Raw genomic sequence first — 25,706 nt, forward strand, 5'->3', positions numbered from 1 at the left:
GATGTGACTAGTATTCCCATTTTGTGTTAGATCGAGCCATGTGAAATTATTGTTGCGATTGATGTACACCAAAACAATTCTAGAATAGATGTTTAGTATGGTTCAGCCTAAGAGATGTGGACCCTGTGTGCAGTTACATGCCTAAGGCCACTCACAGTGTAAGTGAGGGAGGGAGGATCTGAGCCCACATACCCAACCCGCATTGAACTAAGCTGCCTGATAATTAGAGTGTTAGCTGTGTGCTTGGCATGGAGGGATCAGGGCAGGCTTTTCTAAGGTGGCCACCATGCTCTTATTTACCATGTCTTGACTTTGTGGTCTGTATCCACCACTATATTCTAGGTTTATCAAGGGCTGAACTTCATTATTTACTCATCTGCTATATCATAGCACCTGATCTGAAGCTTTGCTTTCAGGAAGAACTCCAAAAATGTTATTGTTTGATTAATGCTTTTACTGTCGGTGTGTCTCGAAGTCTCTAAGTGTTTTGAGAGAGAAATATCTGGGAAAAGAAGTGTATGGGGTTGAGGATAAGAATGCAGGGTTTAGGAAGTGGGAGAGAAAAAAATAAAGGTAACTAAAAGTTTTTAACTGATAATAGTAAATAATAAAATAATAAATAATCTAAACTAAAAGTTCCAGGTTAGGTGAGGGTTGGATGGTTAGAATATAAAAAAATCAAGTTAATTTGATTTGTAAAGGAATATCATTTTTATGATGGAATGTCATACTTTCTAATTTTTCTATCTATTCTGGTCCAATCTGGCCACATCAGTGTATCTATAATACTTGGTGCCTTTATGATGCAAGGGTTCTCGTCACAGAAAAAAGTTTTCAAAAGTGGTATCTAAAGTGTATTATTCCAAATTAGAGCTGAGAAAATACAGGTTTTTTCTTTTGAAAAGAGATATAGCTAGAGATTAGAGCAGAGATGTAAAGGAACACATCTCCATAGATTTCCTTTAAGTATTTGTGGCAGAACCTCTGTATTGACACTTAGTGACAATTTTCTCCAAGTAGAACATTCTCGTATACATATAATGTTGAATCCATTGATGATATACACATATGCTCATTTAACATAATCAAAATCTGCTAATTATGGAGTGGTTTGTGTTGGCAACATGATTTTATACTTTTGCCTTCTAGCATATTCTTATTTTTCTTGCCAACCATGGAGACACAAAGGAATGACAAACTTTTTGTAAAATTTATGAGATGATCTTATTTTTATGATAAAAGATTCACCCTTCAACACGCCCTCTGGTAAATTTTAAATTTTACTCAAATTAGGTTAAATCACAGCAGACAACTAAAAAGCATGTTGTTATTCTCTTTAAATTCAATTTCAAGCAACTTCCTGAGATTCATAAAGTCCCCAATCACTGTTTGCAATATCCAGACCTTGAAATATCCCAGCAAGTGGTCAAAATGGCACTCAATATGTGGTTCTCAAAAGGGGGAGAAGGGAATTTTGCCACTAACCTAGGGGACAGTTTTGGTTGTCACAACTGCAAGAGTGGAGACTGCTAATGGACCCTAGGGATGCTGCTAAACATCATATAATGAACAGGGCAATCTCCCACAAAGGCTAGAATTAGCCAGCGCAAATATCAGCAGGCCAAGGTCGAGAAACTCTGCTCTAGATCATTATAGAGAAAACTCTGGTATTAGATGCATATCTAACTTAATGTGTGGAAGAATATGTAGAAAAAGTCTAGCTTACTTATGCAAGTTGTAGATTACTTGTTTTTGATAATCGTATGCCAGTATGCAAAAATGGTCACTTCATTTTCAAAAAATAACAAATATAACTTGTTTGAAAGCATATTAGCCTTTTTGCCCATTTTTTTTAATCTAAAGAGGTCGAACTCTGTTCTTAGAACTCATTAACAAGAGATGAACTAAGACTAAGTAGTTAAAGTGTGTATTTTTCCAGAGTTAATAAATTTGTCTAAATCTTTAAAATCTTCATAAAATACTGAGGAGCCTTTCTGAATCACTCAATCTATTTTCTAGACAAGAGACATTTGGGGACAGTTTCCACCTGTTGTCTAAACCCTCTTGTTAGGTTTCTTCTCGACTGTACTCACTGTCTTATCTAGCAGCGTGAGCATCCTTATCCATCTCCACTGTGGCTGGAGTGAACTTGGTTTCTATTCATGGAGAGATTTGTTTACTAGAAGCATCTTGATCTTCCAGTAGGTAATGCCTGTGATCAGGGAATCATCTGTACTCACCCGACTGCAGCCCTCTTCAGAGCCCTTCATCCTTTTGCTTTTCTGTGTAGTTCTCCCAAGGCATGCGTTCAGATAAATGGGTACGTGAAGACGCCATCGCCGCACTGCGCCTTATACACACCTCTGGTGACATTGCCTTTCACAGATCTCGTTCATGCTGAGCATGTGTGGAACCTGCAAGGTAGCAGCTGCTCAGTACGATATGCTACAGCCTAGTCTGTCAGGCCATCCTTCACACTACTGGGGGAGTCACTGAGACTAGATTTACAATCACATCCTCTTTTAATAGAAACCTGACAAAATCTGTCTGTCTCTGGTGGTAAAATGATTATGTAGCCATTTTCTTGCATTTGTGTATGTTCCAATTATTCCTACCCTGGGTTACCAGGGATTCCCAACCTCTATTTTAGCTGGTATCACTTGGAGGAAGCCTAATCATTGGCAACTTTACCAAACTCTCCTGCTGAACAGAGACTGTTGGCTCGGCACAGACCCTGGTTGTGATGTTTTGCTTTATTATTATTTTAAAAATTTTCAACTTATTTAAACGAGAAAAAAAAAAAAAGCAGTTCGCGTATTTCTTCCACCCTTCATTTTCTGCCTCTTGCAGTCACAGAGTTGCTATGACATTTTAAGAACACTTAATTATTACTTCTTCAGAATTCACAAGGAATAGACGTTTATTCTAGATGAAAATTGGAAAATGTTTATTTAATATAAAGATTGGAAGTTACTTATAATTTTTTACCATTTACTGTTAAAATTTTAGACACAGAATTCTTTGTATGTCTATGCAGAAATGTACAAACTTTTTATTTTTTTAACAAAATAAAGAGCATACTCTTTTTAGTGTAGTTTACTTAAAACGTAACAGTCATTTATCCATATACTCATGTAGAATGCGTAACATTTTTAATGACTACATAGTATTATGGTTCAGCTAACTGGACCATAACATACATATACATTCAAACACACGTCCATACATTTTTATTTCTTTACCAGTCAGTTGCTTTGGTTTAGTGTTTACATTTGTTTCACTCTTTTTGCTGTGACAAGCACCTACAAATTTGTGCATTTCCTGGAGTTTCTTATCTCAGAGGGTATAAAGTCTTAGATGCGGGATTGGGTTAAGTAAAAAGCCGTGAATGTTTTTAATAAGGATTTTGGTGCATGTTGCCAAATGACCTTCAAAAAAAAAAATATTTGCCACATTTAATTTTTTTGTTCCAAATTGGCTAAAACTTTCAGCAATCACTCTTGATTTTTTAAAATCTTTCTTTCAGTGCAGATTTTTCTACTCTCTCACCATTAAACATATTATATACAGAAGTCTCTACTCTTCCATTTCTTTTTTTAAAGTGTTTCAATTAGGAATGGATGCTGGATTTTATCAAATGTCTTTTGGGCATCTCTCTATGTTATCATATAATTTTTATCATTCTATTTATCAATATGAGGGATTATATTAATGTGTTTCCAGACATTAGGTCATTCTTGCCCTTTGGGCTTTCGTGGGTTCTCCTGCTTCAGGGCAAGTGGGCCTCCTGTGTGAGAAAGGAGGTTAAAGAGGCGTCCTGTGGTTTATGGACTGTTAGAAGGGGCCATACACGTCTTTACACAGTCAACTTTTCTGGCGGCTCTTTGCGCAGTTTCAGCACTGGTGCCTGGAGTGTGTTTCCTATCCGAGGAGTGCTGTGCCTTGATAAGTAGTGTTTATGTTTCCTGAGACTCTTCTATGCTGCTTTCTCACTGGGACCTCAAACTCGAGACACCGGTGAGACATTTTAGCATTTCTTCGAATACTGGTTACACGGCACTGCTTTCCCAGGTAGGGGAGTTAATGTCAAATTTTGATATCTTCTTTTAGTTCACATGAGGTTGTTTATGGCAACCATACCTTCGAGTTTCTGATGGAAATTGGAGCAACTGCTTACTTTCAGTGTGGATGATGTATTCATTTTCATTGTTGTTTAGGAGATTTATTTTATAAGCCTATACTGATAGCAGGGTACACTCTAATACACTTAGATAAAGCTTTCTAGGAAGGAAAAAGAAACATATTTACTGTACAATCTTAAACACGTATTGGATAACTGAAAAAAAATGCCTTATATAAATATGTTGGTTTTTAGTTTTGAGATTTAACTGATGCAAAGAAAATTTAAGATTGTAACATATCTGAATATAGCCATTAATATAATGTTAATGAAAGTGGTATCATTCTAACGCATACTGTCATTTTCTAATAACATTTAATTTTAGTCACTCCAATTATTTCAGTCATTGAGGCTGGAAATAATTTTCCAAAAACTAGATTAAATATTATATGATTCACCTTTTTAAAAGTGTGAAAAGAATGATGTTTTTAAGATGCTGTTTTGAGAGCTTTCTGTATACTAAACACTATACAGTAGTGCATTTTAGGCCAAGTTCATGGCAGAAATTTGATGTCCTCAATTGAAATGTGTCCAAAGCTTTCAATAGTCTTATACATCTCCATAGATCTATGCATATATACATGGAAATCTTGTGAGCACATGTAATGAACTTCTAGATATGTTTTCTTTTGCAGTGGGGAAAAAAAACAAAAACATAATTCGAAACCTTATGATATGTCAAACACAGGAAGCCAAAGTCACTATGATCTAATGAAAAAAAACATTTGAGTGTTTCAAACAACTCTGGAATACATAGGGCTATGGAAGTTATCAAACAAAGCATTATCTGAGAAAAGTCTTTGTAGATAGGAGGGAAAAACAGATAGCTAGATGTCGACAGTGAATGCCAGGTTTTAACAGTTAGCTTTACCAAAGCCATTTATTCACAGCAATTCTCAGTGGGGTTGATCACACTTCTAATAATGCTTGTGAATCCTTGTTTCATAGCTACTCTAAACATGAGAAAAATCATTCACAGAGTACTCATTTTAACTCATAAGTGTTAAGCGATATAATAATGGATTGATAGCCTCATTTAAAAATTTTTGAAAAGTAGATATTTTGATTGAAATATAACCAACAGCTGTTTCAAGTTTTCTTAAGGTAGTAATCTCACATAATTGTATCATCCTTAGTGTACTAGTGTGGAAATTGCAGATTGAATATAGCCCTGCTTTTCTATGTTCAGTGAATATATTGCCGTAAAGCTATATGTAAATCATATTTAAAAATCAATGGACTCATTTTAAATGTATTAGAAGATCTCTGTGTGAAAGAATCCATTTGGGAGAAACTTATAGACTGATACGTCATCTCTTAGTTTACAATATTTAAATATGGATTTTCTCAGGCTTGTTTAAAGCGTGACTTGTGGTTAATCATTCTGACATCCTAATTTGACTTAACTATGTGGTCATTGTGTGTATTTTGGAGACAATAAGATGTAAAAGTAAAACTGAATTTAGAGTTAACAACTAAGAGAGGGAATGGATTCATTCATATGCATTTTATTTTTGTTTGATTTTTATTTTTTTAAGGTTTGATAGAATTTTTAAAATTACACGGTCATACAAGATTCACAGTGAATGACAGTGGTGTTTTTTTCTGTCTCTCCTCTCAGCTCGATTCTCACTTCTCAGAGTCAACTACTTCCAGCTTTTAGAGGTATTCTTCTGAGTTTTACCTCCACGTTTCCCAAGGACTTGCTCATACTGCCATTTCTTGGTTTGTTTTTTAGTTTTTGATATTATTTCTTAATGTTCTCCTTTGGAAAAAAAAGACTTAGTTCTTTCTCTAATCCCAACTAAATCAGATACCTCCTCCCTTATAGGTATATCAGAATATTTTTAAGAACCAATATTTGGTTTTATAATATTTGATTATGTAAGTGAGATAGGATATTAAATTCTCTTTTATTCAGGGTGCCATGTAACGAAAGATGTAAAATTCCAAAGTGAGTTGCAAGACCAAAATAAATGGTTGAAAACTAGCTATTTGTGCAGTGATAGTGAAGGAGATTTTCCCATGTTGGAAATATTGCTGAGAGAAATGAAAAGTCAAATCAAGTAGAAAGATATACCCAGAGTTTACTGTGTCCTGTGAACATATATGAGCCCCAGTAGGGAGGGCGGCCTGGAGACATTGTAACTCCTGCCCAAGAGATGACGTGTGTGTGTGTGTGTGTGTGTGTGTGTGTGTGTGTGTGAGAGAGAGAGAGAGAGAGAGAGACAGAGAGAGAGAGAGAGAGAGAGAGGTGAGATAAGGTGACAGTACAGAGGAGTGAGGGGTGGGAGAAGAGGTCTGGGGGATTGAATTTTTTTTTTTTTACTTTCAGCCATTTTTCTAATCTCTTCTTTACTCACGTCTTTCGTTGGCGTCTGTTGCCCCCCCATCCTGTTTTTTGGGGGCGAGCCAGCCGTACACATCCTCTTAGAGAGGGGGTCCGCCACTGCTGACACTCTTCTTCAGGTCTGCTGATTTCATCTGCTTTCTAGCTTTCAAATTATAATTGTGTTTTCTCCTCTTATTTGTCTTTTTTTTTTTGTCTTCATTTATTTTTCAACTGTTATACTTTGGGAGTTTCAACTCAGAGTGGTGGCAAAGATATGTGTTCAGCGTACAATATTTACCTGGAATCTCAAAATTTATTCAAACATAAAGGTATGCGAAGGCATTATCTGTTCATAGAATAAGAAGGCAAATAATTATTTAACTCTTCTGTGGAAACAGGAATATTTACACATTTGTACTTTTCTTTTTTTCCATTCCTGTCTCATCCTCCCTGAAGGCGGAAGGGAAGTTAAATGATCGTATCCAGAGCTGGTGACCTTGTTCAGGACGGTGCTCTTGAAGAGGGAGTCTTGCCACATATTCCACTTGCACAAATTCAACCACACAAATTCCAAAGGAAAGAGGCTTAGAGAAGATATCCCTTAGCCTCACAGGGCTTTGTGTACTTCCTCTCTCAAAGATTTTTAAAAATAAAAATTACCAAGAAAAACTAAATCAATTTTTGTGCTTTCAAAGACCTAAGTGCTAGAAATTTAAAAGATGAATGAAGAGATTTCTCAAGAGTCACTTTGTCTATATTTAATTTTTGTCTTAAAATCTGATTTTAGACTCTGTGTCAGATGAGATTCCCTATAATCATTCTACTCCACTATACAAAACCAAAATATCAAATGTGTTCTTCTTCCTGTGGCTGTGTGATATCATGGGAAAGGATGATTGTTGTAATTCGTATTCTAGTTAATCCGCAGTGGACATATTATTTAACTTTTCTTATTCTTTGATTCTCTTCCCTCTAGAGTGATTATAGTTCTAAGTTACTTAATAGGTTTATTTTAAGAATTAATATTATGGACTATTTTAAACAATATGAAGTGCTACGTACATAGTAGATGCTTGAAAAGATTAATTTGTTGGACCCACAGCTGAAAATTCATTTATTATTATTCATGGATCAAATATCTCATTATTTTCAGGATTTTGATTTAGGTCCAAGAATATTAGCTCACATTTAATGCCCTTATTATCTTACATTGTTCTAAGTTCTTAATATGTGTTGACTTATTTAATTCTCAGAAACACTGAGTTAGCTACAATTGTCATTCCTATTTCATAGATAGGTATGCCGACGACAAGATAAGTTAGATAATGTACCCAGGGTCACAAAACTGCTAAGTGGTAGAGTTGGGATTTGAACTCAGGATAATGATAGCATTTCCCAGTCAGATTTGGTAGAAAAGATGAATTCTACCTCTTTCTTACACATTGACCTTCTGGAAAGTTTATATTTATGTTTCTCATATTAGTTTACTGAAAAACTCATAGGTAAGTTCTTTTGAGAAGAATCCGAAATATATAAGTTGCACTTTTGGGGTTATAAATTAAGGAAACCTAACTCAAAACTAGTTTAGACAAGAAGAGAGATTTATTGGAATTCAAAAAATGGTTGACTCACCAAATCATAGAAAGGGCACAAATGCAGCAGGGCTCAGGAACAGCTGGCACCAGGGAATCGAATCGGAATAGGATTTTCTGTCATGTTTCATTTATGCCTTTCTGAGCACGTCGACTCCTGCCGTTCTCATTGTAGATGGGCTTTCTGTTGGTTGCAAGAACCATTGCTGCTGGTGACTCAAGTTTAACATTTTATATAACTTTAGCCGTATGAGAGGGTTGGCTTTGGTTCTCAGATTTAGTTAGAAAAATCCCAGGAGGGACTTGAGTCAGGACCTCATCTTTGGGACAGTTAACTGTAGCCAGAGAGTAAAGTCATGAAGAACACGGCTTCTGCTGAGGCAGCCTTGTAGACTTGGTATCATGGACTTCGTGCGCAGGTAAATCAATTTGTAATGACTTGGGCTGCAAGTAACAAAATAGCGTAAACTAGTAAGTGGTCTAACCCTTATTTACTATTACAACAAAAAATCTGGAGTTAGGGTTGAACTATTATTTCAATGATGCCATTGAGAACCTTGTGGCATTCTATATTTTTACTCTTTCTTCCCTATTTAGATTTTTTCCTATTTCTGCTTATGATCTTTTTAGCATAAAATGGCTGCCAGAGGTCCAAATATTATGTACACATTGAAGGCAGGAAGAGAAAAGGTGCACGTTAGAAGAATTTCTTTTCCTCTAGTCTTTTTTATTTACTTGTTTTGGAAGCCCACGCCAGACTTTCTTTATCATTCATCAGCCATAATGGACACCTTAGAATGTCTCTACTTGTACAGGATTCTGGGAAAACAAGCAACTAGCTCATTAACCTCTGTTGTGAGAGGCAATAATCAAGTAGGGGTTAGGAATGGCTATTACGTTAGCCAGTCAACAGTACCTGCTCAACAACTCATTAAAAGGATCATACACTATCCTGAGATGCAAGGATAGTTTAACATATACAAATCAATAAATGTGATATACCACATTAGCAAAATGAAAGATAAAAATAATATAATCACCTCGGTAAGTGTAGAAAAATATTTGACAAAATTCAACATAATAAAGACCATGTATGATGAGCCCACAACTAACATCATACTCAATGGTGACAAGCTGAAAACTTTTCTGCCAATATTAAGAACAAGACAAAGGTGTCTGCTCTTACCACTTCTGTTCAACATAATACAGGAAGTCTTAGCCAAAGCACTTAGGCAAGGAAAAGAAATAAAAGGCATTCAAATTGGAAATCAAATTATCTCTGTTTGCAGATCATATAATATTATAAATAGAAAACTTTGAAGACTCCACCAAAAAAACTGTTAAAACTAATAAATGAATTCAGTAAATTTATAGGATACAAGATCAGTTGTAGTTCCTTACATGAACAGCAAGCTATCTATACATTAACAACAAACTAACTATCTGAAAAAGCATTAAAGAAAACAGTCTCATTTATAAGAGCATCAAAAAAGATAAAATAGGAATAAATTTAACTGAGGAAGTAAAAAATCTTATACATTGAAAACTGTAAAACATTGATGAAAGAAATTGAAGGTAACACAAATAAGTAGAAAGATATCCCATGTTCATAGTTTGGAAGAATTAATATTGTTAAAATGTTCATACTACCAAAAGCGATCTACAGATTGAATTCAATCAGAATTTTAATGACATTTTTCACAGAAATAGAAAAAACAATTATAAAATTCATAGAGGACCACAAATGACCCCAAATAGCTAAACAGTCTTGATCAAGAAGAACAAAGTTAGAAGCATCACATTTCCTGAATTCAAACTATGTTAGAAAACTACAGTAATCAAAACAGGATGGTACTGGCATAAAAATGGATACATAGGTCAATGGTACAGAAATAAACACATACATATAAACATATGCAGTGAACTGATTTTCAACAAAGTTGCCAAGAATACTCATAGGAAGAGGAGATCATCTTCAGTAAGTGAGTTTGGATAACTCGATGTTCACATGCAAAAAAATGAAATTGGGCCCTTATACCATACACGAAACTCAACTCAAAATGTATTAATGACTTAAACTAATATCTGAAACTGTAAAGCTCCTAGAAGAACACATAGGGAAAAATTTCCTTGACATTGGTCTTAGCATTGTTTTTTTTGGAACTGCTACCACTCAAAGCACAAATAACAGAAGCAAAAATAGACAGATGGGTTTATATCAAACTAAAACATTTATACAAAGAAAAGAAAATAGTCAAAATGAAAAGGCAGCCTACTGAATGGGAGAAAATATTTACAAATCATAGGTCTTATGTTAATATCAAAATATATAAGGAATTCTTTAAATAAAAAAAAAGCAATGAAAAATGGACAAAGAATCTGAATAGATTTTTTTCATGAAGACATACAAATGACCAACAGGTATGTGGAGAAATGCTCATTGTCACTAATCATTAGGGCAATTGTAAATCAAAACCACGAGATACCACTTCACACCTGTTAGGATGCCCATTATCAAAAAGTCAAAAGGTAAGTGTTGGCAAGGATGTGGAGAAAAGGAAATCTTTGTGCACTGTTGGTGAAAATGTAAATTGATACATCCAATATGGAAAATGGCGTAGAGGTTTCCCAAAAACTTAAAAAGAGAAATACTATATGACTCAGCAATCCCACTTCTGAGTATATATTCAAAGGAAATAAAATCATGACATCAAAGAAATAGCTGTACTTTCATATTCATAGCAGCACTATTCAGAATAACCAAGATATGGAAACAACCTAAATGTCCATCAACGGATGAATAGATAAACTATAATATTTATTTTTATACCACATATAATGCAATACTATGCAGCTTTATAAAAAAAGGAAAGCCTGCCATTCGCAGTGGCATGGATGAATCTGTAGAACATGCCGAGTGAAATAAACTAGACACAGGAAGATCTCACTTACATGTGGAATTTTTTTTTAAATGCCTATAGCACCCCATTTTCCTAGGTGGTCTCCCATCTAAGAACTAACCAGGCCCGACCCTGCTTAGCTTCCAAGATCAAATGAGATTGAGCATGTTCAGGGTGGCATGGCCATAGACAGGATACTTGTGGAATCTTAAATAAACAAAAAAAGGAAAAACAACTGAATTCACAGTAATAGAATATAGAATGGTGGTTACTAGAGGCTTGGACATGGGGGAAAAGGGAAGATTTAAAAAAAAAAAGAAGGAAAGTAAAAAAGTAGAATGGCAGTTGCGTGTGACTGCAGGAAGACGATCATGGACAGTTACTGTTTAATGGCATGGAGTTTCAGTTTTGCAAGATGGAAAGAGTTCTGGAGATGGATGTTGGTGATGGTTGCACAACAGTAATAGCTATCAATACCATTGATCTGTACACCTAAAAATGGTTAAGATACTAAATTATAGGGGGAAAAGAGAAGGGAAAACCTAGAAAATGAGTGAAGAGGCAAGTAAACTTGTCTGTTGCCATGAGAATGAGAAGAAGGATATTAGGCAGATAGTCTCATAGATATGTACTGCATAATGCATAAAAAGTCACCTCAACTTTGAACTGTCTTCAGAAGAGCATACCCAGCCAATTGCACTCTGCTTTTGCTTCTCAAATGGAATTTAGGCCTTTTTGCATTCAGGCTCTGTTCATGTGACTTCTTCCCAAATCTTTTGTTCTTTGTTCTTCTCTAAAGCTGTCAAAACTTTTAACCTTATTTCAAGGTCTACCTCTAACTGCCCGGTTCATGATGGCATCATGTTGCTTTAAATTTGTACTACTTCTTAAACACACAACCCATATGTTACATAGTGTGCTACCTGACAACCACTTATGTTTTGCTGTTTTGCTGAGTAATCTAGCTTTTGACAGCAAAGTATCTGATTACCGCAATTAGTCTGTAGATTTCTTAAACAGAACAACGCTTCCTCTATTACTTTGTAAAGACCGTAACAAAAAGCAGAGTACATAGTAGGTACTCAATTAATTTATGTTGGTTAATGCATCTTTACAGGAGTATTTAATTCAAACCCTAACTTATCCATGAAGAATAATTTTAATCTATGGTGTACCTCTGAAGAGCTTTAGAAGGGAGAACTGGGGGAGAAAACTCCTTTAGCACACAATCTTTGTGCCTAGCTCAAACTTTGTTTTAAGGCAGCTACTTAAATGACATCTCCCCCCTCCAAACCTCTGATCACTGCACAGGTAATAAGCAGTAAAGATTACTTCTCTTCTCACTCCAAGCTGCTGTTAGATTTGTATTAAGGACCAAACAGTTGCTTTGCTTGTCCACTGTGCTATTTCGGTCCTGCCTGTTCTTGAAGTATTTTTGGTAATACCAGGGTTTGTTGAATTTTGCTTTCTCTGGAGTCAAGTGATGATTATACATAGACAGAAAAGAAAATAAAAGAATTTAATGTAAGCACTGCAGTTTTTTCATAAGAAGTCTTTTGAGAAAGGGAAGATAGCAATGGGAAGTGCTGCTCTGTGTGAAAAGGTGAGATGCTAAAAAACGGTGAAGCCAGCAGTGGGCTCTGTGTTTGCTTAGTATTTGATGAATGAAAATTCTATTTGTACTCGAGGATGATAAGATCTGAAATGGTCGTATTCCAGCCTCATGATATTCTTGAGAATGAGACTGAATTTTTTTTTTCTTTTCATCTTTGATGTCCAGCTGTTATTTTGAGACAAAAGTATGATTATGGAATTGGATTTGAAGAACAGCACTAAATCATTCTCACTTGGTACTTGACCTTCATCCTAAACAGAATAGATTTCATGGAAGAAATCAGGTTGGGGAAGATATAATTTAATTCCGCCATGGGTCAAGCAGAAAGGTTAAGTCCTTTAAGTTCCTTGGATTCTATGACACTGTTTGGTAAGGTTTTGAAAAAACAATTTTTAATACTAGAACCATTTCCCCTGTACCATGTTTTTTATTTAATTACATTAATGCACAAACACATTTAAAAGAAGTTTTTCTTGCTAGTATTTCTTCCTGTATTTTTTTAGGAAGTGATCAATTTTTCTTTTTTTGTGAATTAAATTTAAAAATTGTACTGATTCTGTATTGACATGCCAGGTAGCAAGTACTACTTAGTACTTCAGGAACATAGTACTACTTAGTATTTCAGAAACATAAGGTTAAAATTTTACTATCTGTTTAAAAAGTTTTTGGAGTTCGATTTGTTTTCTTCCTCCTCTGCACAAGATGGCAGATGAGGATTATTGTGAGGTTTCTTCTGTACGATTTTTTTTTAAGGTTTTACATAACTTAGTGGAAATCAGAGGAAATCTTAGCTTCTCTTTTTTGTCAAAATCTCCCTTCAGGAAGACGTTCTCCACCCTCACTGCACTCAGGTTTACTCTGTCCACAATATAATGTTAGGGTTTTGTTTTATTTTTCCTCCTTGGAGGAGAAATCTTGATTCTAGCAGGTAGACTTAGTAGAACCTGTTAACTGAGGGTACTGACCTCCCAAACATTCTTGCTTTGCATGCTTTCTTTGCAGACATGGTCCCCTCTACTTTGTTCTCATTTCTCTGATTAGTATGTACTATTTAAACCATTTTTTTTAGGTGTCATAGGCAACTCCTGTTACTTTTCCTTCGTTTACCTCTCATCTCCTGATATGTGCTCAATAAGATGCTCCAAACCACATGGGACATCCTAAGAAGAATAGCTTGTAATGGTCTCCCCCCTTCCCTCTAAGCAGTACCTTCCATGCGAATGTCAACATGGTGCTGACCTATTGCAGCTCCTGCTAACTCTGTTTTCTGGCTCCGGCCTCCAACTTGGCACCCAGGATGCAAGTTCAGATTTAATCTGTCTTCAGTCATTTTGCACCCTCCCCCAACTCTTTGTTCAAAATGATTCTTAGTTAACATTTTTCCATCTTTTGTGTGTTGGTTCGAAATGTTCTAATAACTGCTTCCTTCAAATGTGACCTGCTCTACTTGGTAGGTAGTCTTATTTTGGGGGAGATGGTAACCATAGGTGTTATGCCAGCTTCCTATAAAATGGAAGATTGTCTGTTGCCTTTGGGGATAGTAAATCTAATGGTTCAGACACATTAGCGAGTGCTTACTAGCATACAGGCATACCTGGGAGGTACTGCGGGTTTGGTCCCAGACTGCCACCACAATAAAGCAAGTGTCGCAATAAAGTATAAGTCATAATCTTTTTGCTGGTGGAGGGTCTTGCTATATATATATAAACGTTTCTGAAGCACAGTGAAGTGAAGTGCAATAAAATGAGATATGTCTGTAATTGTATTAATTTTCTAGAAGGCTTAGGGTCACAAATGCGAGCAAAGCCTTAGCTGATTATAGTATATGGCTTTCTTATAACTAAATACTGATGAAATAACTGTCTCTAGAATTTCTGTGACATGCAACCATAGATAAAAATTTAAAGAGACCGGTGGAAGCAGTTATGAAAGGCACAGTTCTCCTATCCAGGATTGTACTATATAGGCCCCCTGACTCAGATAAAACTCAGAGGCTCCTACAAGGCCAGCCATCTCAACATACCACACAATAACTCATTTTTTTTTTTGATGGTAGGGACTTGATTCTCTGCTCTCTCTTCTTTGACACCAGGCACTATGCTTTGTACCTGGTAGGTATTCTGAAATAATCTGTCAAATGAAATGATGATTTCAGAGATAGAGTAAGCAACAAATGCACCATCGTATGTACCATACAGAGCACATGAGGCAGTGTGGTTCACAGCCTGGTTGGCACTAAGGCCCTGAGTTCTCTCTGGGTTCTCTCTAAGGTTTCTTCAGAGAAGACAGTCTGGTTTGTAAAACTTTACACATCAGGTCATGTGTTTAAGCTGGCTGCTGTCCCATGGTAGCCGGCTAGGTAGCGTCTTAAATACATCTCGAAGAAGCAAACTCTTCCCCAAATTGTATAGTTATTACTCCATCCCATCTTCTCCATTTCTTGACTTATGTCACCGTAATAACACACATCTCTTAAACAGTGGTTTATCCCATTATCAGAGGCATGTGGAGAGCTTTCATTATCAGGAGAAGTAAATGGGTTCAATTTTTTTTTTTAATCTTGTGGACCTTTTGGCTCCCTGTGTTCTATCATTCTTCCATTTGCAGCTAAAAGACCCAGATGGGTACATCATGCTTGACATCTAGTCATCAAGGATTAATTCTTTCATCTGACCCACATGTTACTGAGCATCTATTATAGGCTGGGTACTAGTCTAGATACTGAAGATAGAACAGTGAAAAAAAAAAAAAAAACAGAAAAATTTCTACCCTGACCAATATTATATTCTAGAAAGAAGAGGCAGACAAATACATTAATAAAAATTATAGTAAGTCAGATTATAAGTGCCATGGAGAGGAGTAAATCAGGGAAGGGGGATTGCTGGGAGTAAAGGGCTAATAATTTTACAGTGAGATCAGGAAAGGTCTGCCTGAAAGGTGACATTTGAACAAATACCTGAAGTAGGTGAGGAAGCAGGCTGTGTTGAAGCTGGAGGAAGAAGATAATAGAATTCATTCTTGACCTGGCCAGATCTAATATCCCATGACACACTGGACCAAAGGTGAACTTTCAAGAATTTCATTATACAAATGCACGATATATTGCAATAGGACAAAACCCAAGACAGACGCCATCAGATAGTGGAAGATGTGTCAGCACAGTGCCACGGTCCTCATTCGGGGTTGATCAGTGAGCTCCTGGGCTTTTGCAGCTATTCGGGTTCCTGACTTTGACCTTCAGTATCCATTATTTTGAAAAAAGCTATGGGGGTAGGACCCAAATAATGTTTCTAGGTTTCTGCTCCTTTATCCGAAAACAAGACTAGTTCCCCATCCCTTTTGATTTTTCCTTACTGTTAAGCCTGATCTCCCACTAGGATCAGTGAGGCTGCTTCTGTTGAGTGTGTCTTGATGTTCCAAGACATGAGATCAAATGACCTCCAGAGCAAAATACAATGGCGTGTGTGTGTGTGTGTGTGTGTGTGTGTGTGTGTGTTTAAAATGATAAACCAGTCAAAGCACAATCCAGAACTTGAAGCCGTGTTTACAAATTGGGATAGGATGATTACGAAAAGAAATCTTAAAAAACGAATCTCTCTTGTTAGATGGTTTATTTCTCTGATCATCACTCTGTCCTTTAGGAAGCCACTTTCCAGTTTCCAGTTTTAGGTAGAAGAGAGCGTTTCCTGCCTGCTCTTTACCCTGTTGAATTAGACCATGTGTTTTCTGTGGCAGTTATTTCCCACGTTAGGTATCTGGGATTGAGAAGATTTAAGCCGGAGATGTGAGCTGGGGCCATCAGCAGATAGATGGTAATTAATGCTGTAAGAATGATTGAGCTCTCCCCAAAGGAACGGGCATACAGGGTGCAATGGGACGTGGCTGATGTGGATCCCCCGCAGGCAGCCACATGTGGACAGAGACCGAGAAGTGTGCGTGGTATGGAATGGAGTGTGGACACTTTTAAGAGTTAACCCTATCAGATGCTGGAGAGGGGACAAGAAAGCCACGCACCAGATAAGCTCATTGAATGTAGCAGAAATTCCAAGTGAGGAGGCCAAGGACCTCTGAAACAAAAACACAAGGAGCGAAACCACGAGAAAAAATGGGCACAAAAGCACAGGAGGAAAGGGTGAGAGCGGTGCTTAATGCCTGGCGTGACATGTCCCGTATCTGTGAGTAGCTGGTTTTTGTTCTTCTGCCCGGCGGTTCAGTGACATTAGAGAGACCCCTCTCACATTAGTGAGCTCTCCTTTGATGGAGCCCGCTTCTGTGGGAAATCCATAACCAAGAGGAGACTCCGTCGTGCTCTGTTGAAAATCAGCCTCCAGGAAACTCATGTGGGAATTCTGGGGAGATGTTTTGAAATCCTTTGAGCTGCATATAATCAGCGCGAACCTTACATGTATATTGACTGTACATTAAGAGCACTTTAAGCAGTAAAGACCTCAAAGACACTAGTCCATTATGAGAACAAACAGCAATTTAAAGCAATATTTTCCCAGAGAAAAGACTCGGGAGGAACAAAGATGCCAGAGCTGGGGCTTTTTCCCCTGCTCATTTGTGAGAAAATGTGCTTTTGATTGATATCTACCAAAGACTGTGTTCAGCATAGCATATTTTTGATGGTTAACGAATGTTCAGAATAGTAATTTAAAACGTTTGGGGGTGGTGCCTCCAGGCACTTTTTCCAATACCTCTTTTATTCTTTCCAATATCTGGAACAGGAAGACTGAGAATGAAAATAATTGCACTTGCTCTCCTTTGCTCCCTTTCCCATGGATCTGGGCGCTCATACTCCATGTACCAGCAAGACCTTCTATTCCCATGAATTTTTTGCTTTCATTTTTAGTAACAGGGCTGGAACTTTTTCTGTGAAAAGGAAGATGACTGTGCCATCCTGTAGAAGACAGGACCTGTGATGTACCTCTTTTTGCCTCTTTTTCTTTGGAATTCTTCTACTAGAGGGAAATGCTTTTAGAAATGTGGGATCGCTTCAGAGAAAAAAATTTGGTTTCTAATTCAGGTCAATGTACTGAAATGAAGATTTCTTTCGCCACATTTGCACATGAATGTCTCCCTGTTTTTATTTGATTTTTTTGCAGTCACACATTTTGCATTGGTGGCATTTGGTAGCAAGACACCACACAAATGAGATGCTACTGAGGATTATCCGACCATGACAGCTTAATAGTATCTTGGTAATGTGTCCAGCTTATATCTACTCAAATTTGTACACAGCATAATTTCATATGTAACTTAGAAAAATAAACATAAGAAACAACATCATTATACAACACTAATTTCAGGCTTCATTTATACATAAGTAATGCTCTACTGTTAAATAAACATTAAAGAGCTTTCTATTATACTGTGTTGTGGTTAAAAGTATCGGTCATATAATAACCCAGCCAGTTAATATACTTGTGTTAAATTAGATAAAGACATTTAATAAAAAGAAATGTGTGATAAAATAAAAGAATCCAAGCGTATCATTGTTTAGCACTAAAATCTTTAAGATGTCACAATAATATTTTAGATACTGTATACAATTTTTCATGGATATAGTTACTAAACACCATGGCATTTTTCAAGCATGTTAGAATCCTTAAAGGCCACATAGCTTTCTCTTTTACTGTGGGTTTGATTTTACTGTCAGGGAACCTGAAGAATTGTGAGTATAAATAATAATAAGCTGCCATTTTTGGAGGTGTAGCATTTGCCAGGGTATGCTGGGGGGTTTGTATATGGTGGCTCTAACCTTCTCAGTTAATACCATTTCCATTGTACGGATCAGAAGACTGAGACAGAAAAATTTAAGTAACTTACCCAAGTAACTCATAGTGATAGAGAAGGGACTCAAATGCAAGTTCATCTGTCCTTAAATTTAAAAGACCAATTACATCAAAATCTCTTAAGTGTGAGGCCCAGGTACTAATATTCTTTAGAAGATCCCCTTGGAGATTCGAACATAGAGCTATGTTTGGAAAAGGCTATACTTGCGCTTGTCTTTAATGAGAGCAAGTAAAGAAACCACCTTTGACAATTGGCTCATTCGTGGAGATGAGGAGATAGATGCAGACTAGGAACGGAAATATTTATCATTTCCCATTGTATTCAGGTTTCTATATGAAGTTGCTTCATTCTTTGCAAGGAGAAGAAGGGATATATTAGATATGCAAACACATGTGCGTGTGTATGTGTGTGTGTGTGTGTAGAACAGTTGCCATGTGTCCTAAGAATGGATAGCTATTTAAATAGGCAGATAGGTAGATAGAATATTTATATGGAAAATGTGTGGAAAGTGTTGAGGAAAGCTGTGTGCTCACTCATAACAAGGGCGAAGGAAAAAGAATTGAAGTGTTATGAATATAGAACGTAAAGTTGAATAAGATTATATGTGCTACGTTTGTGCGTATGTGTCTGTATTTCTTTGGCTTCTATTCCATACCCTGCTTATAGATCAGCCCTGCCTTCACCCCCAATTTATGGCTTTGATACCCATGATCCTTTGCAGGTCTTTGGGAAATTAGTTATTCAGCTGCAACGGAACACTACCTGGTCACGAAGGTCAGCACCAGCATAGTTTGCTTGGAGCTGCTTAACTGTGTAATGATATTAATTTGTTTGGATTTTCGAAGTAGGCTGATGCTTCCAGTCACCAGGTAAGGCTTGTATTATCATTATCCTTATTTTCATGAACCGTTGATTGCAAGGAGATTCTGAAACTTCTAGTTGTTTCAGTACATATTCTTTTGTTCTGTAACAGGAAAGGATTGCTACTAATAGTTAATTTGACCTTATAAAGAATTTCCAAAAAGTTGACATACATATATTTTATTGAGTGGACAGGATTCGTTCTGGACTCTCTGTGTAGAGTTTTGAAAAGTACATGGTCATTAGCAGGGCTGAAGTTAGAGATGTGGTTAATTAAGAGGGGTGTTAGCCTGAGGAATTACAAACCAATTTAGGGCACCTCTATGTTCTGAACTGGGCCTTTCTTCGATTCTGTTGCTTTCAGAGTGAGCAGAAATTTCAGGATAGTGAACAGTTCCACATGGTTCAGGGACACTTCTCACCAAGTATTTGGATAATTCTCCAAATTCTTTCAGATTTCCCCCCTAGGGTGGGTCTTTTCAGTAATTCTGAGGTTTCAGGCACCTGAAGTTGGTGTGCTCCCTGAGCAACAGGGACCAGAAATGACAGAAGGGAATCTCACAGCCAGGGCTCCAGGTAGTTGATCAATATTTTCTTCAGCAAGGGAGAAGGGACATCCCAGAACTTTTATAATTTTCTTGGTGTCAGGGGACTGGATTCTTGGAGTTAATTTTAACCCCTACCTAATCCAGTGTGACTTTGACCCATGATGTTCTCATATGGCTTTTTTGGGGGTATATGAAAGAGAAAGTTCTTCTCTAATCTATTTAGTAAGAAATAAATGTAAAACAGGTAGGATTCCTATACAAAAGAATTTCCAGCAAGGTATTTGCAAATGTTATTTCTTCCTTCTCAAAGTGAGCATGTAGGTACCTTTTAAGAAAGGGCACTATGGCTTTTGGCCTTCCTTGCTTAGAATAACGGTTATAACTTTACTCTCCTGTGTTCTATAGGAAGGAAAAAACAATACATGAATCATGCTAATGGGATATCAAACCCCATGGGCACCAGAAGATAGTGAAATTTGTAGACGGGTTTACTTTTGGAAGAGATGAGGGAGAAACTAGTATGATAGGGAAGAGGATGAATAGATCAAGACAAGTAAAAGCAGAAGCTGCAGCCAGGATCTGAGAGACTCACTGGGATTGTCTCCAAGGCACCTTTTGATGTTTTGGGACTGTTTGCCCTCCCCTTCCACTGTTTAAATTCTCCCACAGGCATAGAATCCCAAGAAGGCTCATCAGACACATAACTTAAATAAGAAGCAAGATCCATGCAATGCCTTTAAAGTCCCTGTATCTGCTTTTCATTGGCTTTTTTGTTTGCTTTCCATTTGACCTACTTGACTCCCTTTACATTCTGAGCACGTAGATAAATGCATATTTTTGTAGTGGGCCTGTTCTATCTATAGTGGAGTTTTCAGGAGGGCATGCCATTTGGAAAAGTTTTACTAAGTAGTAGTGAAGGAAAAAAGGACGACTTTGTGTTTCAAGTAGTAGCCTTGTTTCAATGACACATAAAAGATGGATGTTCACCATCGTGCATCTTTCCAGGCTAAGAATCTAGCATATCTTGAGAAGATGAATGGTTTGGGGAGGCTGGTTAATACATTATCTTTGTTTTGCTGCTGGCTAGCGAGAGAGAAATGTTACAATGGTCAGTAGGTTGTCCCGCTCTTGTTTTTATGTTCATGTAAAGTATCCAATATGCTGAACACTAGAAATTTCCTGTGATACTTTAGTTCCTGGAGGAAACAAAAAAATAGAATGGAAAGAATGAATGAAACATAACCTACCATTTTCTACCTTTTCCCTTCTTTCCTGAATAAAGTAGAAATCTCTTTTCTGGTGCTCTAAGACAAAGATTCCTAATGTCTTGTTTCTTATCCTTAAATGGGGTTCTCTAGGAGCTAGAAATAGTGTGTGTATAGCTTCATTCCTATAGTTTTCTCTTAGAGGCCATTTGTGGTAAAAGTTTAGAGATTTGAAGACAGAACCGCTTTGCAAAAAGGACTTTGAATTATGATTATTTATACCTGATCCGATTAAAAGGGCAGAGGACTTCAAGTTAGTCTGTCTTTTGCTTTCAGAAGCTGTGGAAGAAATGAGTTGCTGACACAGGTCGGAACCACAGGACGACACAGGTGATCATTTGATGATTGTGCTTTCAAAACAATTTAAAGTTTAGGAAAATATTTAGAAGTAGATAAAAATGTTAGGAGCCTATTTAAACATTCATTTTATCTCCTTGCCCAAGGCATGCTATAGATAAAAATCAGGGCGAGACAATGTATCAGTTAGGATGTACTCTTTTGAAAGTAGCACTAAAACCAACTCAAACTGGCTTAGACAACAAAGAGGATGGATGTCTCATGTGACTCTCAAAGGCCAAAGGTAGGGCAGGCTTCAAGTGATATTTCATCCAGAAGGCCATGGTGTCATTAGGACTCTGACTTTATTGCTGGCGATTCTCTTGGCCTGTCCTCCTTGGTGTTTTGGCATCATTCAGAGTCCGGCTTCCCTCACGGCAGCAGATGGGTGCCAGCAGATCCTGGCCTCCAGTCCACCACAGGATGCCGGGTCCTGACAAAGTGAATATGCCCTGTTCTTTTTTTTTTTTTTTTTTTTTTTAGGAAGGGCCTGAGGGTCATTCTTATCCGTTTACTTGGTTGGGTTAGACTAGATCACCTGCTTATCTCAAGAGGTGAGGATGGGGTCATTATTCCTGGAATCACAGTGTCTCAAATGTAAATGGGGACGTCAGAATGGGTTGAAGGAGTACTTTGGATGCCACCAGGTGGGTTTCATAGGCCAAGGAAAGAGGGCCCCAAGTCCACTTCCTTCCCATCAATTCCTGTTTGGACTTATTCCTGATGATCGTTAAGACATCATTATTTATTCAGTTCTTCAAGATACCCACAGAAGTCGAATCTTCCACTTTACTGTAGCGTGTGGTATAATATTTCATAGCTGTTCATTCACCCTTTTTTTTTTCCTCTCTTTTTTTTCTTAAGTTAAATAACACTTGGTGCAGTTTAATCCCAATTTTTTTTTGTATTTAATAGTCACTGGAAAGAAAGAACAGCTGGCCTAGCTGTTCTGCGTGATATCCCTAAATCTGTTTTCAGTGTTATATTATCTCTTTTATAGCTTTGCTTCTTCATGTCACAGTAAGGTAAAATGCCTTTGTTTTCTGTGATCTCTAGCTTACTGATCTGAAGCAAGCATAACTGACTCATTTGAAGTCATCCTCTGAGTTAACAGGAGAAAGGGGCGATCAATGGCCATAGCTTCCAAGTTGAAAGAGTCTGCAAACTGCAGCCCATGGGCCAAATCCAGCCTTCAGCCTAATTTCGTAAATAAAGTTTTATTGAAACAAAACCACATTCATTCGTTTATATACTGTCTATGACTGCTTTCACTACTATGATTGCTGAGTTGAGTAGTAATGGCAGACACTATCTGGCCTGAAAAATCTAAAGTAATTATTATCTGGCCCTTTACAGAAAAAAATTTACTGATTCCTGGAGTGAATGAGCCACATTTTTCACTTTAAAAACTATGAAAGATTTTAGAGTTAGATAGTACACTCTTCTCAATGTGCTCTAGGTTTTTAAAAGTGATCAAAGAATGTTGGAGGTGGAAACAATCTGAAACGATTCATCTAGTCCTGGTCTTTCATTCCACAGATGAGAGACTGAGTCTCAGGAATGACATGTGAAGTACACACAGCTCCCTAGCACATTACAGGTAGACCAGAGTGCCCTTTATTTCCTAGACCCAGGTTTGTGTACTGGAAGAGTACCTTTTAAATACACTGCTGCTACCAAGAGGGGAATGAGGTCTGATATATTTTGAGGAGAGTGTTGGGGGTGGGAAGCAATAAAGCTCTGCCATTTAACAGGTTGAGCAAGTTATTTAACCTAGCTAAACTCAATTTCTTTATCTGTAGAATGAAAGTAACCGTAGTACATGCCCTCTGGAGTTATCCTATGAATGAGGCATCCAATGTAAGTAAAGAACATGGGAATAGCTTAATGTTTGCTGTAACTATCATTATAATTATCATCATCATCATCATCATCATCATCAATATCATCTTTGTCATCATCAAAATCATCAGTAGCAAGCTGCATTGGTAGTCATTCTTGCTTCTTTCTTTCCTGTCTTAGAGGAAGGGGGTTCACCCTCCTTTCCAAGGCTAAGTGCTTCAGTTGAGAACTGGATCATTTCTTCTTATGGCCCCTTACAAACCTTATTCTGTCAGTTACCCTGTCTTTCCTGTAGCTTCTATTGCTTCCTTTCCACTGTTGATTCAAATTATTAAAAAAATTCTCAAATCTTGAATATTATAATAAAGACGTTGCTACCACCTATTTCATCTTGATGTCGTGTCACATTTCCCCCCCTTCCTTTCATGGCTCCAGTGGTCCATGTCTCACTGTCTTTACTCTCTTGAGTTTCATTCTTCTAAAACAGACCTAGCCGAGGTCACAGACAAATCTGTGGGACTGTATATAGTCTTCATCTGTCCTGATGTTATGTAGCATTAAAACTTTTGACACCATCCTTCTGGGGAGACACTGTTTTCTTTGTTATGGAACCATGATCTTATTTTGTTCATCTTTCCACCTCTCGTTAAGTCTCTTTTTCAAATTAATCCTCTATCTCCATTGCATATAATATTTTCCCCAGGTTCTATACGTAGAAGCCTCCTGTAGCAAATACTTTGTCATGGCTTCAATGACTACCTATTGAGCTGATAAATATCTCTATATGAATTTAACAGTAGAATTTATAACCCTCACACTCCCTTTCCAAATAATCCTCCACTTAATTCTTCCTCCTCTTTTTCATTCTCATGAAGTTCTAATACTTAACATATCGGGGCACCAGGTCCTATGCAGAGAGCTTTCAAAGCAGAAAATCATTTTAAAAAATTGAAGTTTATGCTTTATTCAGATTCGCTTATTTATTCAGTTTTTACCTTTTTCTGTTCCAGGATTTCATCCAGGATGCCTACCACATTACATTTATCAGTTGTGTCTCCTTAGGCTTCTCTTGGCTGTGACAGGTTCTCACACTTTCCTAGTTTTTGACAACATTGATAGTTTTGAGGAGTAATGGTCAGGAATTTTGTAGAGTGTCCCTCAGTTGGGATTTCTGTGATGTTTTCCTCATGATTAGACTGGGATTATGGGGTCTGGGGAGGAAGAGCACAGAAGTCAAGTACCATTTTCATCACATTATATCAAGGTGCATCTTTTCAGCATGACTTATTATTGCCGATGTTAACTTTGGTTACTTGACTGAGGTATTGTTTGTCAGACTTCTCTACTGTGAAGTTATACTTTTCCCCCTTCTCCATACAATACTCTTTGGAAGGGAGCCACTATATGCAGCCTACGTTTATGAATGAGGAGTATCTACATAAATTATTTGGAATTTTTTTTACACAGGAGATTTAGATATTATCCCCTATTTATTTATTATTTAATAAATAAAGTAGTTATATCAGTACGGACTCATGGTTACTTATTTTATAACTTGGTTATATCCTGGTGATACTTGATTTTGTTGCTTAAATCATCCATGTTCTGGTCATTGGGAGGCCTTTCAGTTTGCTTCTGTTTGCTTTTAACATACTCCTATTAATCTTGTGTGTTTTAAAAGTTTTTGGAGCCTATTCTCACTGTCTAGCACTACAAAATGGTCCAAGCTTATCTTACCTATTTTGTACCCTGGTCCTAGAACCAGCCATTTCTCTAAGAATCCTTGTTTCCTTTAATTGGAGAACGATATTAGAAACCAAGATCTGGATGCTCGGTTTCTGGGGTGTTATTTCTTTAAGGCCCTCTAAGCTGACAGAGCAAGGACATATATGTGTATAAACAAATCTGTATATATACAAATATTTATAACTATTTCTATATGTAACCATTTGCATCTATCTTAAGCTAAACATCAGTTCATAGAGTCCCCAGTGCTAAGCTGTTACCACCTGGATCTTTTGAGTTCTCTCCCCTTGTTTGTTGGTTACATCCCATCCCATAGGCAGAAACCTGGCTCCCACCATCTGCCATTTATTTTCTTAATTACTCAACGCCACTGCATAGTTATAGTGTTATCAAGATTGATATTCTGTACCCCCTGGGAAAAAATGTTATCAACCGGCATACAGTGCTTATATACAGTTTATATTGACTTTGGTCTTATAGATCATAGTCATTTTCACAGTTACTCAGGTCAGCACTGTTTTTCTCTACCCACAATGAGACTGTTTTGTACATTTGTGATACAGTTAGGTTGTTTTGTCAGTTTTAGCATTCCATCCTGGGCTCTCACAACCTCCTAAATGATTTGCTAAAAATTTTAATGCATTAAGGTCCCATTTTCTACCGTAAAGTGATATGGGTTTCGACAAATGTATA

The 25,706-nt window shown here is 37.1% G+C and overlaps 1 protein-coding gene and 1 pseudogene across 7 annotated transcripts in view; one reads left to right on the top strand and one right to left on the bottom strand.

The window, feature by feature from the left end:
• Positions 1 to 25,706, top strand: part of RBMS3 (RNA binding motif single stranded interacting protein 3) — a 1,178,968-nt gene that overhangs the window by 52,088 nt on the left and 1,101,174 nt on the right. The window lies entirely within an intron of this gene.
• LOC118602470 lies at positions 11,077 to 11,195 on the bottom strand (annotated as a pseudogene).

This window comes from Rousettus aegyptiacus, unplaced genomic scaffold, assembly GCF_014176215.1.
Source record: "Rousettus aegyptiacus isolate mRouAeg1 unplaced genomic scaffold, mRouAeg1.p scaffold_m13_p_4, whole genome shotgun sequence".
Classification (NCBI taxonomy): Eukaryota; Metazoa; Chordata; class Mammalia; order Chiroptera; family Pteropodidae; genus Rousettus; species Rousettus aegyptiacus.